Source organism: Muntiacus reevesi, chromosome 18 (assembly GCF_963930625.1).
Source record: "Muntiacus reevesi chromosome 18, mMunRee1.1, whole genome shotgun sequence".
NCBI lineage: Eukaryota > Metazoa > Chordata > Mammalia > Artiodactyla > Cervidae > Muntiacus > Muntiacus reevesi.
The window spans coordinates 28,127,583-28,150,509 of record NC_089266.1 but is presented as its reverse complement, the minus strand read 5'-3'; the positions used below and the strand labels follow the sequence as shown (position 1 = coordinate 28,150,509).

The 22,927-nt window shown below is 53.0% G+C and overlaps 1 protein-coding gene across 6 annotated transcripts in view; it reads right to left on the bottom strand.

Moving 5' to 3' along the window:
• Positions 1–12,107, bottom strand: part of EPN2 (epsin 2) — a 51,999-nt gene extending 39,892 nt beyond the window's left edge. For 2 of the 6 annotated variants that reach the window (XM_065908673.1, XM_065908677.1), the window contains exon 1: positions 11,951–12,106. The gene's annotated coding sequence lies outside the window, so the exon portion shown is untranslated. Of the gene's footprint in view, positions 1–11,950 lie in introns of all 6 variants that reach the window. The other 4 variants (XM_065908679.1, XM_065908680.1, XM_065908675.1 and 1 more) reach the window with 3 other exon arrangements.
• Between the last annotated feature and the right edge of the window lie 10,820 nt (positions 12,108–22,927).

Here is a 22,927-nt window from a genome sequence, read left to right as displayed (position 1 = left end):
AAGGCCACGTGCCACACGGTTCCATTCATATCAACCGTCCAGCACAGGCAAGTCCATGGATGCCAGGGAGGGGAGGGGAGCAGCGGGGGCTGATGGGTGCAGGTCTATCTTCTCCAAGTGTGATGAAACCAGCTTGGGAACCAGACAGAGGTGAGACTGCACAACACCGGGAATCAGATTAATGCCACCGAGTACTTACACTTTAAAGTGGCTGCTGCTGTTCCGTTGCTCTGTTGTGTTCAGCTCTTTGTGATTCAATGGACTGCAGCACGCCAGGCTTCCCTGTCCTTCACTATCTCCCAGAGTTTGCTCAAACTCAGGTCCATTCACCATGGTAAATTTTATGTTATTTTATAATAAAAAAATAACTAAGATAGCTGAACTCTCATTGTTTTGCCTTAATAGAAGTGCTAATAAAATTTAACCCACATCAAGATTTTGTATAAAGATGACTGTTATGCTACAACTGAAAAAACCCAGCTTGGAACCCAGAGAGTATAAACTTCAGAATTAGGACCATTGGTGGTCAGTCCTTATTTAAATATAAGTTCCCAAACAGTCCACATCTGTGAGCAATACACATTGAAGCACTTATCAACAGTCAAGTCTCGGATTTGCTCTGAAATAATCTGGCAGGGGAGGGAGAAGAGCCTAGATTAAAACAGTCAAGCTGAACTATTCTATTTTAATAAGCTGGAAACCCTCCATAATGATAAGTCTAGCTTTGTTTTCAAGCAAGTTTCCAAAGATCTCTGACCTGCTGGATAGTATTCTGTGTAGATAAAAGAACTAGATGCCTCTAAGCTGTCAAATTCCAGGGGCTCAACCAGGTGCCCTCCACCTGAGCCCCACAGCACAGGGTCACCTGGAGGCAGACCTGGCCACAAGCAGCCACACAGAGGGCTCCTCGAAAACCACCGGAGTCCCAGGTCAGGCCACAGGGCAGCAGCACACAGAGGCGTCTGGCCTGGTCTCTCGCACTGCTAAGTGATGGCCCTCCAAAATGCCTGTCCCAAATTCAGCCACCAGCTGGGGTCCCGGCAATGTCTGCAAATACGGGGATCATTCACCGAAGCACTTTTTCCAGAGCCCCAGCACACCAGATGGAGCTCACCTCCAGGCTAGGGCCCAGGAGCAAGACGCTGCCAGCACCTCCCTCCCGAGAGGCAGGAGGAGCTGATGCTGCAACTAACTGCCGGCTCACCTGTCCTGCTCCCTCTTCCAGAACTAAGTGTGCAGGGGAGGCAAGGCAGGTATCTCCCTCCACCCACCCCCATCGCATTCCCAGAGTCTAGGGGAGCACGTGGCACACAGCAGGTGTTCAACGAAACGCTGCTGTGTGGTCCTGACTCGATGGGAACTGCTCTAACAGTGCACTAGAAAGACCTGCTTCTCATAGACGCCAATGCAAGATGTAAGATGGAAGGTACCAGGATGGAAAGAAGGGACAGGAGACAAGGAGTTATGGTAGGAACACCACCACCAAGAAGAGCACCAGAGAGGCTCTGGAGCGTGGAGCCTGGCTCAGGGGAGGCATGGATAGGACAGAGGTCTGCAGGTGGGGGAGGGGGGGGTCTCATAAGGACACAGAAGACGGAGGCAGGAAGCTCCACCACCCTGAGCAGGCACCTGCCACCACAGTGGAAGTCCGTGAGTCCCCAGAGCAGGGAGGTGAGTGGATACCATGGGAGGGCTGGGGGCTGTAAGGAGCTGGCTCACACAACCCCATCCAGAGATGGCGCCGACCCTGGCACTGACCCAGGGTTGCCAGGCAACGGGGCAGGCCCCGGCTGCCAAGTGTTCTGATTTGTCAATGAAGCCGCAAGTCTGGATTGCTATGTAAGATCTCCTGATTTTCATGCTGGCATCTGGGGTAAACGGAATAAAGGCCTCCCAAAGATGCCCTCATCCTAATCCCAGTTGGATGGCAAAGGGGAATTACAGTAGCAGATGCGATTAAGGTCTCTAATCAGATGACCTTAAAATAGGGAAGAGGACCCTGGATTATCCAGGGGGCTCCATGTAACCACAAAGGGCCTTAAAGTACAAGTGGAGACAGGCAAGCCGTGTCAGAAGGTACAGTGGGAGAGGGACATGACTATAGCTGCTGGCTTTGAAGAGGAGGGACCTTGAGGCAAGGAGCTGGAGAAGGCAGGGGACAGAGCTCCCCAGAGCCTCCAGAAGAGACAGCCCTGCCTACACCCAAAGAGCCACATGGACTAGGCTTGCAGAACCGTGTTGCTTTAAGCCACTGCGTAGGTGGTAATTTGTTACAGCAGCCATAGGAAATCAATACAGCAACCAAGTTCAATCTTGAAAAAGAGGCACCAACAACCCAAACGAAAAGCACTGGCAGGCTGGATGGGGCCCACGGACCACCACGGTGCACATGGAGGGTGCCCAGTTCCAAGTCAGGCACACAGCAGCTGCTCACATATGCCCTGAGCTAAGGACTCGGCCCCTCGCCCTGACAATGTCGTCACACAGGGTTCCAGGAGTTCTAGAGAACAGAGCTGCTTGGCTGTCAGGAGTCCTCTCCCCAGGGACCTACTCACCAGGCAGGAGAGCTGCCCCGCCCGGCCCGCCCCGAGGAACCAGCTTCCCGGAGAGGAGGGGCAGCTGAGAGCCCCCTCCAGCCCCACCTTCTGCGACAAAAGAAAGGAGTGTGGGCATTCCAGGTCACCAGGGAGGCCTCCAGCACCCGCTCCCAGTCACCCCGGGCTGCGCCCACACACCACAGTAGTGACATCACCTCAGTCTGTCTCAAACAGCAGAGGACCTCTTCTCACAGGAGCTCTTCCCAGCTCCCCACGCTCAGAGGGAGCAGAGCTGCTCAGATCAGAGGTCGGGGGGAGCACCGGGGGCCCCCTGCCGCCAAAGCCATGTGAGAACCAGGGTGGACTCAAGGCTGATGGGGGCCTCCGCTCATGCCCCAGCATGCCTCCTCCACACCCTCCCGGCTTAGTGAGCCTGACATCTCACCCAGGGCTCCTCATGGCCCATTCTTGCTGCTTGGGGCCCTCTTACCCCCAAAATTCCCACTTTTCCTTCAAGATTCTGCTTACGCACCATCTCCTCTCTGACACCCAAGTTCGTTCTCGGCATCTGCCCACACTTACTAAACGTCTCTCTCTTGGAGTTGACACCACCTGTCCCATGTCAGGAGTCGCTCTCTGCAGATCATCAGCTGCTTAAAGGCAGGAACTTACATCCTTTGTTTTTCAACTAGAGTATTTACAACACTGATTCACAACACAGTGTTAATTTCAGATACACAGCACAGGGACTCAGTAGTGTGTGTATACTTTTGCAGATTATTCTCCTTAGGTTACTACAAAATACTGAGTATTGCTCCCTGTGCTTTACAGTAGGTCCTTGTTTATCGTTTACCTATTTTATGTGTATATATATGTATATATACATATACATATATATATATTTGTGTGTGTGTGTGTGCTCAGTTGTGTCTAACTCTTTGCAACCCCATGGACTGTAGCCCGCCAGGCTCCTCTGTCCATGGAATTTTCCAAACGAGAATACTGGAGCAGGTTGCCATTTCCTACTCCAGAGGACCTTCCTGACCCAGGGATTAAACCCACGTCTCTTGCATCTCCTGCACTGGTGGCATATTCTTTACCACTGTGCCACCTGGGAAGCCCTATTTTATATATAGTGGTGTGTATATATTAATCACAACCTCCTAATCTTTCCCTCCTAGGAACTTACATCTTATCATGTACGTATTCCTAACCTACAGTATATAACACATGTGTGTTCAGTAAACATTTAGAAATGAATAAACTGGACTGAAAACTACTTTTTTCTGGAAATACCATAAATGATGATATTGTGGTTTGTGTTAAATACACCAGGTAAAACCATATTTCCGATCTTTAATCAATAAAGTGCATCTACCTAAATAAGGAGTTCTAAATTACAGCTATCTACTATAATTACTTTCCAGAAGTGTAGTTCTACATTTTACAAGCAGTGTCTGCTGTGGTCATCACAGTTAGGGGTGCAGGAAGGAATCTGGCTCCCAGGCTGGCCCGGTGGTGTGAGCTGCACTGACGTGGCTAGGAGCCAGGCTGAAGGAGGTCACCAAACAGCTGGGTGAGAGTCTCTTCTGCTGGACCAGAGTCTCTTCTCCTGCTCTCACCTTGCTGACTCTGCTAACCCAGCCCACTTTCCCCAAGTGACTGAAAGGCAAACCTCTGCAGCCAGGTGGTCACCCAACCGTCCTCCTCTGGCACGACTCCCCTAACCTGCCCCCTCTCCTCCCTCCCTCCCAGTCCATCCACAGCAGCTGACAGGAGCTCTGGGTCCCAGCACCCCACACCTCATGACTGCAAAGGCTTCTGGCTCCCTCTGGCTCCAGCCTCAACGCGCCCCCCCCCCCCCCAATCCCTGACATTCCCAGGAGCTCCCTGAGCACACAGTTCAGATTTGCAGCCCACACACACCATCAGAGTGCTCTAGAGCACTTCTGAAAACACGACTGGCTCCCTAACCACCGTCTGGGGTGCAGCCCCATCACAGGCATTCTGAAAAGCTTTCAGGTCATGTGACCTGCAGGTGCAGCCAATAATACGAACTGCAGGCTCCAAGGGCTTTGATATCCACCTTCCTAGGCGGCAATGAGGCCCCAAGGAGCCCCCTCCACAGAGCGGGACTCTGGCCTCTTCACCCTGACACACACCCGGGGCTTGCTCTGAAACCCACCCAGTCCGGTGAACGCAGGCTGGCCAGGCCCTCACCCACAGGAAGTAGGCCACGCTGCAGGCCCTGCCAGAGGGCGCTCCCAACACTAGAATCCCAAGGCTGCAGCCCCATTGGAGCTAGTGGCCACCCAGTGCTCCCTGCTCTCAGGAGGCATCTGCCCAGCAGGGCTGCTTCCACAGCCTGCTCCACACACACCCCACACTCCCGCCAGGCACCCGCCCTCTGTCTGCCTTCTGGCTCCCTGTCCAGCCAGGTCCAGCTGTGACCCTGTCTTCTCCCTGACTCTTCCAGACTTTTCTCCACTCTCGATTTCCTGACCGAGAATCAAAACCACAACTCAACAAACCACCAGCTTCTGCCTCACTAACACTCTTTTCTCTCCTGGTGGCGGGAGCCATGGCTTCTCAGAAACACCCTCCAGAGACCTTGTGCGTCACTCCTGCAGGCTGACGCTGCCCTCAGATATTGGCCCTATGGTCATGGAACCACCCTGACTTGACACCCATAATTCTGCATCAACCGACTACCTCTCAGAAAGTGGCCTAAAAGCTATTTCTCTGATCATCCATTTCCCAGTATACCCCATGACAGCTCTGGGTATCAAACAGGCATTTAGGAAGGACGTACTTTCAAGTAAAAATATGAACTTTTCAGTCCATCATCATTCCTTGATTGCCATGACCTTGGGGGAGGCAGACACAGAGAAGCGGACAGACTCTGGCTAGCAACCTGTAGTTCTCAGGATGTATTCACCCCAGAGTCTTAGAGAGTTTACAAAACAACTAACTCCAAACCTCCAGGGCCTCCCAAGAGCACAGGGCAGGTACTGACATATAGCTGTTTATCACCCTTTGGCTTGGGAGCTGCAGGCAGTTTTCAAACCTTGGGAAAGTGATCACACCCCAGCCTCCTCATCCATGGGAGGTAGGACCAGAAAAATGACCCGTGTGCTGAAGGCATTTGTGAAATGCCTGCTGAGGAAGGTGAAGCATCATATTTTTATTTATATGCAACATTTTAAAACTACAAAGTTCTCTGGTATGAATTTGATCACATTTTAACAACAGCATTACCAGACCATTTTTTAGTCCTAAACACCCATGTGCTATGTTCACAGAACAAATCTGCAGTTTCAGGATCACAGAGTTAAAAAAGAAAAAAGTCCCTTCTCTCAAAGAGCAATTTGGGCGATTACTTCAGCATGGCTTTACGAACACAAAACCCGTTACCAGCCACACAGACTTCCTCCCACTGGTCCAGCCAGGCTCCCCGCAGGTTCCTGATCTACTCCCTGCTCTACACACCCAGGCAGCTCTGGGTCTCAGAATTGACTTCTGCACCTCTGGGCAGGGAGGGGAGGTGTCATAGAAACAGCTCATGAGGCCCTAAACTCAGGCAAGGATTCAGGTCCTGCCGGCACTGGATGGGTGCCGGTGAACAAGCCCGACCCCTCCGAGCCCCAGCTCTGCTCCCCTGTGAAGCGCCTGCCTCCGGGTTGCTGTGAGGTACCGTGAGGCAGTGGGCACACCTGGGACAGTTGCAGGGCGAGGCCACGGAAACACTGTGGTTTTCAATCTGACACGGGCGGCATCTGGTGGCAAATATCAGCTAGGGCAATGACTGGTTGTGTGGCCTGAGGTCAGCTGCTGAACTCCTCTGAGACTTTATGGTGACGGGCCTTGGAGGATCCCTGAGTCCTGTGGAAGGAGTCGCACAGGGCCAGGCACAAAGGAGACACTCAAAGATTGGCAGGGCTCACTCACACCCACGTGTGTGGTTTTGACGGACAAGCTGATCATTACTACTGGAGGCAAAAAAAATTTTCATTCCAAACTGTAAACACCAAAGACTGTGAAATCACTCTGAACTGCTGGAGGGAGGAGCAACTTCCATTAACACCAGAGGCCACCCCCAACAGCCCCGTGGGAGTTTGCACTTGTCCAACGCCACGCCCCCTGCCCTTTCTCAGCTACATTTCTAAAGAGCCTTGACAGCAAACATCTTGCTTGACGTGTGGGAATGAAGAATCAGCTTTTCAAACAGGATTCTGGACTTAAACTGCCTCTTTGAATAGCACTGACATCTACATTCCCTTCGTTAAGGACAACATCCTGACTAACCCACAGAGTCATCGTGCTGTGACCACAGGTCAAATTACAATCACGTAAGAACAAGTGAAAACATCACTTTGAGAAACCAAATTCCCTTCCCAAGCGTCATGCCACCATCTCACTCAGAAAACTTGGGAAGCAGCAAGGACGTGCTGCTGGTGACTCTTCAGCACAGCCAGCCAGTACAGACTCCTCACTGGCCTTCCCAGTCTGTCCTGTGGGCCTGCATTCCCAATCTGGCCCCAGAACCAGCAGCATCAGAGAACACCTAGTAACTGGCTGAAATAGCCCATTTTCAGGCCTCACTCCAGATCCACTGGGTCAGAAATTCTGGGGGCAGGGCTGGGGGCAGGGCAGGGCCCGCCCTCTGAGTGATGCTAATATGCACCAGTGGTTGAGGAAGACCACTCCTCTATCTGCAGTGGTTATTACTGGCTCCTTTAGAGACAAGGAAAGCAAAGTTCAGTGATTAAAGTGCCCAAGCCATCCAGCCAGGAGGCCAATCTATACCCACACCTGATTCCAAAGCTGTTGCATGGCCTCTGTAGCCAAACTGTCTGTACCATTTGATGTCCTCAGCTACAGAGCCCTGTTCTGTGAAAGCAGGCGGGGGGAGAGGAAGGATGAAGCCTGCACTCAGAAGTGATGAATTATAGATGCTTTTAAACCCATATCATGCATCAGCCTGAATGGTCAATCACCACTCAAGCAGAGCTAATTCTCCTGGCTCCACTCACGATCCATGTGCCAGGAGGTGGACGGGGTCCCTTCCCTGACAGCCTCTGTGCACAGTTCCAACCACCACTGTGACCAGGTAAGGGACACGGTTGCCTGCTCTGTCTCCAGAGGGCTGGCGCGCTCCACCCAAATGAGGGCCCGCAGAAAAGCACAATGCAGCCCCAGCACCTAGGTGTGCTGGGCTGAGTCACCAGAAGGAATCCCATGCATATGGGGGTTCGTAACAGTGCTGAGGACCTGCTCAAAAGAGCCAGGCCGTTCTCTAAATCCAAAGCCGAAATTCAACCTCTATCAGTTCAAATGGTCCATTCAAACCTCTGTGTCTTCACAGACAATGAAGTTAGGAAAAAGACACACATCTCCTCGTTCACAATTCCCAGCCCTCTAAATAAACGTGATGGTTTTCAGGTCACAAGTGTGTCCTATAACAGAAATGAGCACTCATCATGTGGGGTGTTCTGCCAGGGGCTGGTGGAGTGGGAAGCACCCAGCTTTGGGAACCACACAGGCCTGGGTCAGCTGGCTGGGTCAGCTCCTCAAAGGTTACTTAATCTCTCTGGGCCTGTTTTTTCACTCACAATGGGTGGCAACCCCTGTGTTACATGTGGATGTGAAGACAGGGGGGACTTATGTTCAACAAGAGTCTGCTGGAACAACTTTGCATTTCAAGACAACAAGAATGTAGAAGGTAGGTGCGGACAAACAAGCTTGTGGACAGAGGCTACTCAACACACCTTCTCTCAGCAGCATGGACACTTACTTCACTGTATTTGCTTTTCTAAGCGTCTATTTTTAGACACCTTGAACAAACTAATTAAGACTAAAGAAAATTCCATTGAGGAACTTATCAGAAAGCTTGTCAATTTTCAAAAATTTAACAGATGGAGACAAAAAGACATTTCACAATGCATCTGGCAAAACCAAAGGGTGCTCTCTCCCACCTCAGCAATCCTAATCAGGTCACCCCGTGGTATTCGGTCCTCCGCCAACTCACAGTTGGGCTTAGAATAAGTCTCTTCACCCCAGGACTCAGTTTCTCAGATGAGATTAAGGCACCATAACAGCTGGGGAGTCAACACACCTGTCTAAATTCAGCCCCATCACCTATTGGCTGCATGACCTTGAACACAAGACTTACGCTCTTGGGCCTCAGTTTCCTCATCTGTAGAAGGGGGATAACACCCTGGCACAGGACTGCTGAACCAACAGTAGCAGTTCTGGCAAGAGCAAGACAGAACCGTGGATCCTGCAGTGGGGATGGATAAACTTGTTCCCTGCTGTCCACCGCCCAGGACTCCTTATTCACATTTCATGCTATACTGGATGAAAATTTTTTTTCTTTTATAAAAAATATTATTCGGCTGTATCGAGTCTCAGTTGTGGCACATGGGCTAAGTTGCTCTGCAGCATTTAGGACCTTAGTTCACCGACCAGGGATCGAACCCACATCCTCTGCCTTGCAAAGCAGGTTCTCAACCACAAGAGCACCAGGGAAGTCCCCGGAGACCTGTTTAAGTAGAATGCTTGAACTGAGAGCCTAGCAGACAAAAGCAGGGTAGGACTGTATAATTCCTCACATCCTCCCCAACCTCAATCTCCCAAATCCAAGCCCTTTGATTTCTCCAAGGCTCAGAGTCAACAGATCCTCAACCATGAAACAACAGCCACAGTCCTCCACACCCACCAATCCACCAGGAAGGTTCTGGAGAAGGGGGAGAACAGCTGCCAGAGAACTCTGAAAACTTAAAGGTGCTTCCCTAGAAAGTGACAACAGCAGCCCTGTGCGTGAAAATCCTTCAGTACTTCAGGCCACAAAGAATTGAATGCTGCCACTCTTCCTAATGAAATCTAAACAATAATTACTATTATTAGAATAAATGCCCACTCCTTAGGTTCAGGAAAAGCCAAGCCATTGAAATAAATCAGAAAGACTTCCCTGGTGGTCCAGTGGCTAAGACTCCATGCTCCCAATGCAGGGGGCCTGGGCTGGATCCCTGGTCAGGGAACTAGATCCCACATGCCATAACTAACACCTGGTGTAGTCAAATAAATATTAAAAAAAATAAAGTAAATCAGCATCCCAAGTAATTCTCAACTACTTTTTGCAGGGCTCTTATCAGAATTCAACACTCAGGAAACCCACGTCTTGTCATGGAAGACAGTTACACAGAGTGTCACCTGCATTTCTAGAGAGGATTTTCATAAAGAATGTGGCATTTTTCAAGACCATACACACCATGCTAGCTTTCATCACGCGAAAGTCTTACATTTCTTCACACCTCAGGCACAGGCTTGTAGTCACACACCCTGCTGGGAGACAGATCTCCCCAGAGCACCCCATCTGCCAGGCACAGGGAGGCAAGAAGCCTGTGTAAACCGAGATCAGTACACCCCACAACACAACCCAGACACGCTCCTGGCCAGTGGGCTGGTGGGATGCAGCCCTGGATCCTGCCTCACTCTAATCAGCACTTTACCAAACTCTTCAACAGCCAATAACTCATCCAGGACAGTGGAGGACAGCTTGGCCTGCTATAGTCCATGGGTTTGAAAAAAGTAGGACACAGCTTAGCAACTGAACAACAACTCATCCAGTGGGCTTCCCTGGTGGCTCAGTGTTAAAGAATCTGCCCGCCAATGCAGGAGACCCAGGTTCAATCCCTGGGCTGGGAAGATCCCCTGGAGAAGGAAATGGCAACCCACTCCAGTATTCTTGCCTGGAAAACTCCATGGACAGAGGAGCAAAGGGTCCATGGGGTCACAAAGGGCTGGAAACAAGTGAGCAACTGAGCATGCATGCAACTCATCCAGTGCTTACAAAAGAAAAACTCAGTAAGACTGGTAAAGATGACTGACTCAATATTAAAACTAAAGAAGCAAAAAAGTTTTAAAAATGTAAAAATACAGATACAGATTTTTTTTTTTTTTAATGACGATAAATAAGAAATGAGAAGATCTTGGCAGACTCTCTGACACAATCACCTGTCCCAAACACAATTGCTGGAACAAGCACCACTCAGGAACAACCTGTAGGCCCTTTGGATGTTCATTTAAATACAGATGAAAACTTAATTATCAGTGCAAATTCAATCCCTGCTGCGCAGGATTCGGCCTACGATCTGTTAGCACCTAACATTCGTATCTAGAGCTACAAGATGCACAAGTTTTCTGACAAATCTTGATTATCTTACATAATTGGAAGAGGGCAAGGACCATTAAAAATTAAAATTCACCTTTTTCAATCATTTTAAGCTCCTCCTGGAGGTGGAAAGGAACAACTCCTATTTCTCATCTTTTTCTGTTCAAGTTCTTAGTGAATGTTAAAAGAGGAGAGGGATAACCCTGAACATCTCTCTAAAAAAAAATTCTAAAATATCCCAGAGAGAGCCCCGAGCCCAAGCTTCTAGTTCCGGCACCGACGCTGTATCACCGCATGACCCAGTACCTCTCTCTGGGCCTCAGTTTCCCCATCTGAATCCTCAAGGTGGTTAAACCCATCCTCCTTCCAGCACAGGCTCCGACGCGTCCCCAGGGCAGCTAAAGGGCGAAGGGCCCCAGACGGAGCCCCTGGGCGGAGGAATGGGTTCCTACAGGCCCCTGCCGGGATTTCTGGGGAGAGCGAGCAGTCCTCACCCCCTCCCCCCCGCAAAGCCACCGGGCCAACTCCGGGTTGCAAACAAAAACCTGTTGGCACGGACTCCTCTCGGAAGGGCCGGCCTCTTCCAAGGCGCTGGGCTCCCGGGAGCCGCCCCACGGGGAGAGAAACGAAGGGTCCCCTGGAAGAGGCGGCCCCACGCACCCCTTCACCCACCTCGACCAGCCCGGCAGGACCGCGGGGCGGGGTCTCGCCATCCCACGCGGAACAAAAGGCAGCTGGAGCCTGGCTCCGCCGCCCCCGTCCCCGCTGTGCCGTGGGGTGGGGAGGGCGAGCCCGGTCCCTGCGGAAGGGAGGGGGCCCGCGGCGGCCCAGAGGTGGGCAGCCGGCACCTGGACGAGGGCGGGGGCGCCCGGCCCGGGGAGGAGGGGCAGGGTGGGTCCAGCTGAAAGGTGGACGGCGAGGCCTGGACGGGCTCCCGGAGCTGCGGCGGGCGCGGGAAGCCCGGGACTCCGAGGATACCAAAGGAAGAGCTCCCTGAGGGGAAGGGAGGGGGTCCCTGCAGAGGAATGAGGATCCAGACGGGGAGGGGCCGTGCTCCAGCCCGTGGGGCGGGGCCTGCTGGGAAAGAGGGGATCCCGCCTGAGGTGGAGACCCGGCTGGGACCGAGGGGTGCATACTCTCGGAGGTGGTGGGGGGATTCGCGCTCTGGGGGCGCTCGGGGGAGGGGCAGGGTCCGCGCCCTCGTCCGCTCCGGCCCCTGAGCCCCGAGACCCCGGCTCACCTGCGCTCCTCCGGGCCGACCCGGGTGCGCGGCTGCGGCCGCCAGTAGAGCTGAGGAGGCGGGAGCGACTGGAGCCCGAGGAGTCGCAGCCGCTTCCAGCTCGGTTTGACACCCACACACCAGCCAACATGGCGGCCGGGAGGGGGCGCGCCGGCTGCGTGCGCGCGCCCGCCGGCCCCTCCCCTCCGCCCGGCCCAGGTCCCGAAAGGCCCCGCCCCCTGTCGTCTGGCCCCGCCCCGTGCCCCGAGGCCCCGCCCTAGGTCCAGCGGGCCCGCCCTTCCGTCCGGCCCAAATCCCACAAGGCCCCGCCCCCTGCAGTCTGGCCCCGCCCCGCTCCCGCGGGCCAGGGTCCCAGCCAGTCCAGGTTCCACTTTCTCTGACCCCGCGACCTCCCTCGGGTACCCACGACCCCACGCAGACTACCCAGCCTTCCCACCACACCCTACAGCCCACGCCCCAATACCCTAAACAACCCCCAAACCCTACGCACGCGTGCCAACGACCCCACACCACTGCACAAACCGTGGCAAATTCACCCTGAAACCATGTACACGGCAACCTTCACTCAGACCCCACAAATCCCCCTACATCTCAGGCACGTCCCACAGGTCCACACACCCTCTCCTCCTTCACATACACACGCCGAGAGCCCCCAGTCGAAGCTCAAACACGCTTCCTCTCCCAGTGTGCTCTTGTAAACATTAACAAGTCCGGCAGGTGGACCAGATGGTGGGGGTGGGTGGTTGTGCAGGGGCGCCGGGTGCTGGGGTACGAGTGTTACCCTTGGTGAAAATTCACTGATGTATGCAACAGATGTGTCACTTTAATGTATGCCTTCTACTTCAGTAAAACACACCTTAAAATTATTCTGAGGATGGTGCAGAGACTTTGCTAGACTGCTAGTGGCATTGTGACCCTAAGAAGGTGGGGCGCTGGGTTCACCCTCCTCTCATGAGGGGCTTATAGACCCCCCTGGTGCAGGCTTGCCCCTTCACAGGGCCTTGCACTCTCACATAGGAAACACCTCCTCCCTTCAGTTCAACCAGGGCCCACGAGACACCTACTATGTGCTAAGAATCATGCTGGAGGAGGGCCAGACCCTGGAGAGGAGCCCAAACCCAACTTGCTCCAGTCAGAGTGGGGTCAGCAGAGACCCCTCACAGCAGGGTCTGGGGATGCATCAGGGCTTCCTGGATTGGCAGAGAGCACCCTCCCGCAGCTTGTGATCCAAGGAGGCCCAGGTGACCTCAACACTATGCCAAGCTCTGTTTTCAGGGGGGCTATGTCCAGCAGTCCCACTGTGCCCTCACGGGCAAAGGCGTGGAATGCAAGCCACTGTCCTTCCCTGAGCCCCATATTCCTTCCGCCTGTGCGAGAGGAGACGGGGGATAACAGCCCTCTGTTCTCACTAGCTAGAATCTAGACTGCCCTTCTCTGGCCACAAGATAAGAGGGAGAGAAGGAAGGAGAGGGAAGACTGGAAGGAGTGATGAGGGGGAGGGGGGAGGCCGAGAGAGACACTAACACCTTCTGCAAAGCCATGTGGCCATCATTCCTTTGAAAAGTCCGACAGTGGTAGTCCTAGAGGCCAGAAACCACTTGTCCAACCTGCCTTCAGGCTCCACAAGCCTTCTCCACTAGAAGGTGAACGAAGCCCTGTGTGCCTGCCCCCAGAGGCAGGAACCTGAGCTCCCCATTTTGAACCTGGTCCACCCCCATCCTGGAGCACCCTCCTGGTGAGCCCCAGTTCTCTGCTGGACCTTCCTGGGCCTACAGGAGGGCAGCACTCTCGCTGAAATCATGGCCCTCCACCCCCGAAGAGTCTGCAGCTACAGATGAACTTGTGCCCACACGCAGCGGGTGCCCAGCACAGGCTGGAGTGCTGTCCACAGACCCATGCTGCCACTAGAACTCCTTGGGAGGATGCATTGCAGTCTAGCTGTCCTGTCCACACGTAAGCACTTGAAACATGGCCAGTGCAACTGAGGAGCTGCAGTTTAAGTCCTTATTTAACTTTAGTTGATGAATTTAAACAACCACGTGCCCCCACCAGGCATGGCGCTGGCCCCAAACCTCACCACAACCCCTCAAGGTGAGTTTTTATATTGTTCGCATTTTACAGGAAAAAAGTGAGGTTTGGTGAGATGCCGGGCTGGATCACCCAGGCCAACATTTGCCTGCAGAACCCAGTCCTTTCCACACCCAGCTTGCAAATCTGCACTGCCACAGAGATTTAGGAAAGAGAGCTGGATGCAGATGATAAGCCAACCACAGCCCAGGAAGTGAGCTGGAGAGCAATTCAGGGGATCAAGCCAGGCTGCAGAGTAGAGAGGGCCTCCTAAGTCTGGAAGACCATCTCCCCTGTGCAAGATTGGACCCCTCCAATCTTCCTGCATTCCTGCATTCCTCAAACTCACTTCTCCTTCTTCACGCCCTTTGAAGCCCAGGGCACTCTGGCACTTCTTCTCTCAGTTCATCCCCATGAGGAGCCCTTGAGGTTAGCAGCACCATTCCCATTTTAAAAATGAGGAAACAGAGGCAGCGCACGGCCATGCTGGGATTCAAACCCAGGTTCTCCTGGGTCCACAGCATGTAAGCTGTCTTACAGAGGAAGGTGCAGGATAAGCCAGATACTCTGCCCAAGGCCCAAGCCGACCCAGAGCACAGGCTGGAGCAGTCAGGCTCATCTGCCTTCCTGGGGCTTCCCTGTGGCTCAGTGGTAAAGAATTCACCTGGCAATGCAGGAGACGTGGGTTCTATCCCTGGGTCAGGAAGATTCCCTGGAGAAGAATGGTTACCCACTCCAGTATTCTTGCCTGGAAAATCCCATGGATAGAGGAGCCATGAGGGCTATAGTTCATGGGGTTGCAAAGAGTCAGATACAACTTAGAGTTTGGAGGTGAGCCTCAAATGCCTGAAGAGGCAGAGTGATGGGGGCCGGTCAGGATGATGAGGTTCAAAAGCAGGAAGAAATGGCTGTACAGATGGGAATGTCTCTGGGGTTAAGGAGGGAGGGCTTCAAGGGGGAGGTGTTGCAGGCAGGGAGAAAGGGCATGTCGTGAAGATGGCATGCATCTTCTCCTGGCGATGACGCAGGAGGTCTCAGGAAGCTTCATCCAAGGTCTGAACTCCAGATCCAAATCCATTTGTCCAGCAAGCAGAGCCTATGCTGGCCAGCCCTCAGGTTCCCCATCTGTGAAGTGGGGGTAGCAATCCCTCCCACCTTGAGGGATTGCATTTCAGTTCAGAATGAGAAAGCAGAGGAGGAAAAGTTTTAGAAATTGTGAAGCCCTAGATGGGCAGTGGTTCTTATTAGGGCACAGAGATAAAGCTACCCTGGTCCCTCCAGGGGCTGGAAGTCTGAAAAGGCAGAGGAGTCCTGAACACAGACAGAAACCAAAACACTGAAATCACAAGAAATCATAAGAGAAAGGGCATGAGGGTTCAGAAGGAAGCTCCCTTCTCATTTTTAGGGAAGGAGCAATATTTGCAGTATTTTCTACATTAATCAATAACCTGCTAATTCAGTAGAGATTTGCATAACACCTTTCTTCTACAACATGCCTCAGAAACAAGTTTTTATGATTTTCCTCAGATTTCCTCCCTAAGGCATGAAGTGTAACAATAAACAACAGCATCAGCTTAATATGTAATTTTCAATCTGTGACCCAACACTTCTACTCTTTATTGGCCATTACTCCTCAGGCTTTTTCCCCTATAGTGGTGAACATTCCAAACAAGATAAGCTATTTTTATTTTTTTAATGTTATTTATTTATGTATTTATTTTTGACTGTGCTGGTTCTTTATTGTGGTGCTCAGACTTCTCATTGCGGTGGCTTCTCTTGTTTCGGAGTAGGGGCTCTAGGGGACGACAGAGGATGAGATGGTTGGATGGCATCACCGACTCGATGGACATGAGTTTGAGCAAGCTCTGGGAGTTGGTGATGGACAGGGAAGCCTGGCATGCTGCAGTCCATGAGGTTGCAAAGAGTCAGACACGACTGAGTGACTGACCTGAGCTGAACTGAGGGCTCTAGGGTGCCTGGGCTCAACAGCTGCGGCGCACAGGCTTAGTTGCCCCGTGGCGTTTGGGATCGTCCCAGACCAAGGATTAAACCCTTGTCCCCTGCCTAGGCAGGTGGATTCTCAACCACTGGATCACCAGGGAAGGCCTTTATTATTTTTTTTATTTGGTAAACATCTTTAACAATAATGCTTAAGGGACTTCCCCGGCAGCCCGGTGCTTAAGACTCCATACTTCCGCTGCATGGGGCGTGGTTCCTTCCCTGGTAGGGGAGCTAAGATCCCATTTGCTGCACGCTTCGGCCAAAAGAATAAAATAGCAATAATCCTTAAAAAAATGCAGGGGCTTCCCTGGTGGTCCAGTGGTCAAGAATCCGCCTGCCAACGCAGGGGACACAGGTTCAATCCCTGGTCCGGGAAGATTCCACACGCCTTGGAGCAACTAAGTCCGTGAGCCACAACTCCTGAGCCTGTGAGCTTCAGTTACTGAAGCCAGAGTGCCTATAGCCTGTGCTCCTCAACAGGAGACGCCACCACAATGAGAAACCCACTCGACCGCAACTAGAGAAAGCCCGAGCGCAGTAAAAAAGATCCAGCACAGCCAAATAAATAAATCAATCTTTAAGGAAAAAAAAAAAAGCATGCACACATTCTACAAATACCTCACCAGTATTTTTCAAAACTGCCAACCAAGGTCATGAAATACACAGAAGACTAAGCAAACAAGATAGCTCAATAATACCTGCTTTGCAGTAGGAGACTATGGGCAGGAAGCATATAGTCCAGGGCCACATGTACAGTGGGCCCTAGCACTCTCAGGATCCGGTGCTGTGGGAAAAGGAGCAAGAAGACTGGCCTTGGCTCTGGAAGAGGCTGGGGCTGATGGAGCAGACTGTCAGGATCTACCAGTCTCTCCAGAGACCTGGGACCTCACCTGCAGACAGGTTCTCCCTCTGCCCTCTCCTCCCACTCACCTCTGCTCCTTTACTGAGCCCCTCCTTCTGAAGTTGGTTTGTGCTGGGGCGCCAGGCTGGAGGAGGCTGACCCAGACACAGCAGTTATGAAGCCAAGACACAGAGGTCTCAAGAGAGGGCAGAGGCCAATGACCTCAAGGGGTGAGACAATGCAACAGTTTTGGCCATTTAGACCAGAAAAAGGCAAAAAAAAAAAAAAAAAAAAAAAAATCCCCCCAATGTTTCTTCTGCTTTTCCTCTCATTTTTCTCTCCCCTTCTTTCCTCCCCTCCCCCTCCCTCCCCCCTTTCCTTCCACTTCTTCCTTTAATTTCTCATAAGAAAATACAAGTTGAGGACATAAAGCAAACATTGTTATTAATTTTTGTAACTGTGCTTATCTAAGAGATACTGAGCAGAAAGATAATAAAGTTGCATCTTCACTGTCTTCATCTGAGTGACTGGATGCAAGCCGCCCACACACCCAGATGAGGACAGGAGGGACAAACGAGCCAGTTGGGACCTGCCAGCCAGCCCAGACCCCTCAGGCCTCCCTGCATCATTCCCACCAAGCTCCTATGTTGGCACCGCTCCTGGACCCTGCCCTGCAGCCCCACTCGTTTCCTGGGGTCTCCCAGCTCACCTCTGAGCGCCTGCATGTGCTGTTCCCTCTGCCTTGAATGCCTTTCCACCCTGGAGGATCCTTCTAGAAGTCAGCCTGGCCCAAGTGCTCATAGGTGGGTATCCTGCCCTGGGGGCCTCCATTGATGCCACAGGCATCCTGGCACCTCCCCCTGGACAGTGATGTGAGTTCTGCCACTCTCTGGTCCTGCAGCTTCTTGAGTGGGCCCAGGCCGGGCCTTCCTTACTTGTGTCTCCTCCCCTGCACGGTTCTGGCCCCAGGGCACAGTGTCTGAGCGTGCTTGTTGAGGAATGATGGGAGACGGGCCATTGCTGGGGGAAAGCCCTCCAGAAGCCCGGAGACCCCAGCTGTGGCCGGTGGGGGTGCTTGTAGCCACACCCAGCACCCCACACAAAGAGCAAGTTAGGGAGCCTAGTCCGGCTGCTGCTCCGTGCTGGGGACCAGACCACGGGCACACATGGGGACCCTCAGAGCCTCTGCTTCCTTGCTGCACTCGCGACCCGGCCCCCTCACTGGCAGAATTGCTGGGGAGACAGGAAGCTGTGTCACCCCTCTCAGCCCCTCCAAGGACTTGGCACCACACTTAGAATCAAATCCACAGCCCCTCCCATGGCCAGAAGACCCTGCCCCTGCCCCCCGTGCACCCCCCACCCCCAGCACAACACCTCACTGTTCAAAGTTCCCTTTGCCAGGAATGCTCCTCACCAGATGTCCGGAGGTCCAGATGCCCCATGCGTGCTCCCTCCAAAGACAGATGGTGCACCCCTGCCACCACCCGCTTACCCTAGGCGCCTCCCCACTTCCTGCAGACTTGAGTTACAGCCACCCTGTCTGACAGGGCTGTCGCCTGGGTTTCAGTCCTGACCACCCACCAGCTGCGAGACTGGGCAACTTCCAAACCTTGTGAAGTGAGATGTGAAGAAACTGGTGGGGTGAGCTCAAGATTGGAGCAGGTCCAGAGGCCACCTCTTCGGGGCCGGGCCACCACAAGGTCACAGCCACACAGACACCACCATGCAGCCCCTCTCCTGAGCCCTCCCCTATCATCCCACTGGACCTTTACACCAACTGGAAGGCACTCTCATGATCCCATTTCACCAATGAGGAAACTGAGGCACAGGCAGGTGAAGTGACACAGCTAGGAGGCGGCAGCCTGGAGCTAGGAGCCCAGTCTGTGCCCTTACCACTCCCCCCACAGACAGAGGCTGTTGAGCCTGTCCCGTGCACTGAGCCTGGGCTCAGGCCAGGAGTACAATCATGACTGAAGGTCTGCATTGAACAAGGATTTCCTGCTTCCCTGCGAGGGAGGGTGGAAAGGAATTCAATGGAGGGAACAGCAAGTGCAAAGGCTGAAAGTCAAGAGGATGCAGGATGGCTTGGCTGCTGGACAGTGGGCTGGATCAGAAGCCCACAGAGGCTCAGGGCAGGGAGGTGACCTGCCTGAGGTCACAAGCACCCACCTTGAGCAAAGATTCCAATGGCAGTTGTTGGTTTGGACATGACTCCAGGAGTCACCTTTAGGAGCATGGGGGAAAGAGACAGGGAGAGGGGGAGCCCAGAGCTGTGGGCGCCTGACCCCACCCTCTGGCTGTGTGGTCGTGGACCAGCCACCAGCCCTCTCTGAACCCAAGTTTCCTCTTCTGTGAAGGAAGCCCCACTAAATATCTCCTGGGAGATAAAAGACTGGGAGGTGTCCTGGGACTGAGAAGGGTCCTGTCTGGGTTCCCAGCCTTGGTCCGAGCTCTGGGAAGCAGGCGTGCCCCAGTGAAGGCTCTCTGTGGGTGCTGAAGCCACAGGAGGCAGGCAAAGTGCCCGGGCTGTTACCACAGGGGCCCTGAAGAAACCACATCACGGCCACCACAGCCTCCACCGACCCACGGCGACTTCCGCTGCTGCCTCTCTTAGGGCAGCATCTCCTCCCAGCAGTTAGCTGTCCCTCCATCAGTACCCGCCCCGGGAGGCTGTGCAGCTGCAGGCCCCCTTCAAAATGCCTCAGAGACTCCTGTGGTTGAGCCCACATCCCTGCCTTCCAGTGCTTGTGACCTCAGGCAGGTCACCTCCCTGCCCTGAGCCTCTGTGGCCTCCTAATCCAGTCCACTGTCCAGCAGCCGAGCTGTCCTGCATCCTCTTGACTTTCAGACTTTGCACTTGCTGTTCCCTCCATTGGATTCCCTTCCACCCTCCCTTGCTGCCTAAGTAATGGCTGTTCCTGGTTCAGCAGTCAGGCAGTGCCCTCCCAGGGGAGGGAAGCCCTCACTGGCCACCCCCCTCAGACTAGCATGGGGCCCCTTTCACACACACCCCCACCCCACCTACTCTTCCTCGGTAGCTCTGAGCCCAGCTTGTGAGCTGGTGTTTACTCCTCTGATTTCCTCACTGTGAAACCCAAGAGGGCACAAACTTATCTTGCCTCCTGCCAAAGCTCAGAGCCTAAGGGTGGCCTGGCACCAGCAGGTGCTCAATAAATGCTTGTTGAATAAATGGATTCCTGTCTGGAAACACTTGTCCTTGGTCAATTCCTTGGTCTTCTGGATCAGACTTAAATGTCACCTTCTCCAAGCAGCCTTCCCTGATTGCTTCCCTGATTCCTCTTCTAAGTTTTCAGAATTCCCTCAACTTATTTCACAGTCACAGGTCGCCTTGCCTGGGTCCAGTTACCAGGACCCTAGCCAGCTCCCAATCCCCCTTCTCTAAGTGAGAGCTGGAGGGAGAGACCTTGTAGAAGGCTGGGGGGCTGAAGTCCGGCACTGCCCAGGGTGGAGATGTGAGTAAGACCTGTGACCGGAAGGAGGTGGGGGAGGGACAGGGCAGGGGAGGGGGAGGGCGGTGGTGGCAACAGGACTGCAGGCGGCTTGGGGGGGAGGGGTCTGGTATTTCCTGAGATCCCCCAGAAATGCCTGGGGCGGACCTGGGGCGCCCGGAGGGGACGGAGGGGACGAGGGGACGGCCCTGAAGGTCCACGCCCTCACTCCACGCCCGCAGGGCTTAGGTCACTGCAAGCCTTCCTTCCAGTAGCCTCAGGGTGCTGATTGATCAGTGCCTTCACGGAGAAGGAAACAGGCCCCGAGGGCCAGAGAGTGAAAATGTCTCCAGGGCCAGGCTGTGCCCTCCAGGGACCTCCCCATCAGGGCTGCATCACCCACCAGCCTCCCCATACCACCAGAGGTGAGGGACAAGAACATGGAGGTGTAAGGGGAGGTGGTCACCTGGCTGACCTCTGCCTGCTGGGCCAGCAGAGCACATCCCAGCTCCCACCAGGACCCGCACCCATTTCACATGGAGACCAAGTCCCCAAGAGGGGCAGACGGAGGAGTCAGAGTCCATCCGGGGCTGGACAGCTTCTGCCTGAGCTCAGGTCCTGCTGTCCAGCCTGTAGCTGTAGGGCCTCCAAACAATCTGCTTTGCTTCTCTGACCCCAGTTACCTCCGGATGGTGGGGATAAAGCTGGGCCCGGCTCAGAGGACTGTGGTGAGAAGTAAGTTGATCTGTGTAAATTGCCGTTGGAGTACACAGCATGTGCATAATAAATGCTGGTTATTATAAAAGAAACATGCTCAGACCTCCCCCACCTCTGAATGGAAAGTCTCTCTCCTGGACCTTTACCCTCCAGACTCCTGCCCAGCCTCTCCTTTCCCATACCTTCTGAGTTATATCAAATACACGTTTTTCTATACAGTTAAGAATGTGTTGGATTACAAAAAGTAGAAAACGGATCAGAGTGGCTCAGGCAAATAGGAGTGTATTTTCCTTCATCCCAATGAGCTTGGAGATCAGTTATGGTTGGCATTGCTTTACCTACCTGTCCACTGATGTCAGGGTTCATATCTCTACAATTGCTTCACTTTTCCCTCTTGTTTTCAGTATGGCTGCTACTGCACCTGGCATTGCATCTGCATTTACATTTAGGACAGGAAAGAAGAGAAATGGTTAAGCTTAGAATGAACTGAAATAATCTGTCTCTTTTACCATACAGAGAAACAATTTCCCAGAACTTATCCCTACCTCCCACCCCTCACCCCCCACCCCACAGATTCCTTAGATCTAATTGAGCAGAACTGCATCACATGACTACTCCTAACTGCAAGGGAGACTAGGAAAGCCAGTCATTTATCTTTTCCAGCCTCTTAAGTGGAAGGCCACAGGGGAGGGTGGATTGGTGATGGCAGATAGATAGGTCAGCCAGCGGATGGACCTCCCTCCAGCCTCGCCACCCCCCAGGCCGTGGAGCAGGGCCACCCTATCAGGTGGGACTTTACCTCAGTCCCTACCACTTCCCTTCTTTTTTTAAATTTAAATTTTAATTAATTAGATTATTTGACTGCGTGGGCTCCTACTTGTGGCATGTGGTATCTTTTGTTGTGGTATGCAGGATCTAGTTCTCTGACCAGGGATCAAACCTGGGACTCCCACATCGGAAACACAGCGTCTTAGCCGAGGGACCTCCAGGGAAGTCCCTCCACCAGTCCTTAATGTCTCAACGTATTCATATTTCTTTCCTGGTTCTTGTTGGTTCTGGAACTTGCACCCCTGAATTAATGCATTTATGTTCCACTCCCTGACCTTATTTCAGAGAAATAATACAAAAACACCCTTTTAGGTATTTCATAAGTGTGCAGCAAAAGTCTTCTTTCCACCACAGACACCAGGCACACAGTTCCTCTCCTTAGGGGTAAATAATATCTTGTTTGACTTTTTAATGCACATATAGGCAATTCTACTTATATTTTCTATCCTCATGGACACTTTTTAGCTCAAATGTGAACATGTACACATATCCTATACATGACACATGAACATTGTCCTATACTTAGTTTTCCTGGGACTTCCCTGGTGGCCCAGTGGCTATGACCCTGTGCTTCCACTGCAGAGGGGGATGGATTGGATCTCTGGTCTGGGAAACTGCATGCCATGAGGCCAAAAGAAAAAAACAAACAGAGAGCGAGGTCACTTTGTATCTACACACAGACTCCCTCTTCAGTCCTTTTTCTGTCTGACTTGCTCTAGCAAGTCCCTCCCTCCTCCCCTTCTTTGAGCCTCTGTTTCTTCCTTCACAGAGGGGGTCTGATAAGCAATACCAACCCCAGAGCACCACTGGCAGAATTCAGAAGTGTTGGTTTACAATGTCTCTGAGTCTGGGAGACCAGGCTTAGTGCACACCCTGCTGAAGGTGAGGTGAGAGTTTTCAGAACCAGGAGGGATAGAGGCACCCCCAGGGGAGTCCCTGGAAAAACAGCCGTCAAGTGCTTCATGTGCTTCTCTTTGCTGGTGGCTCAGACAGTAAAGAATCCACTTACCAAAGCAGGAAACTCGGGTTCGATCCCTGGGTTGGGAAGATTTCCTGGAGAAGGGAATGGCTTCC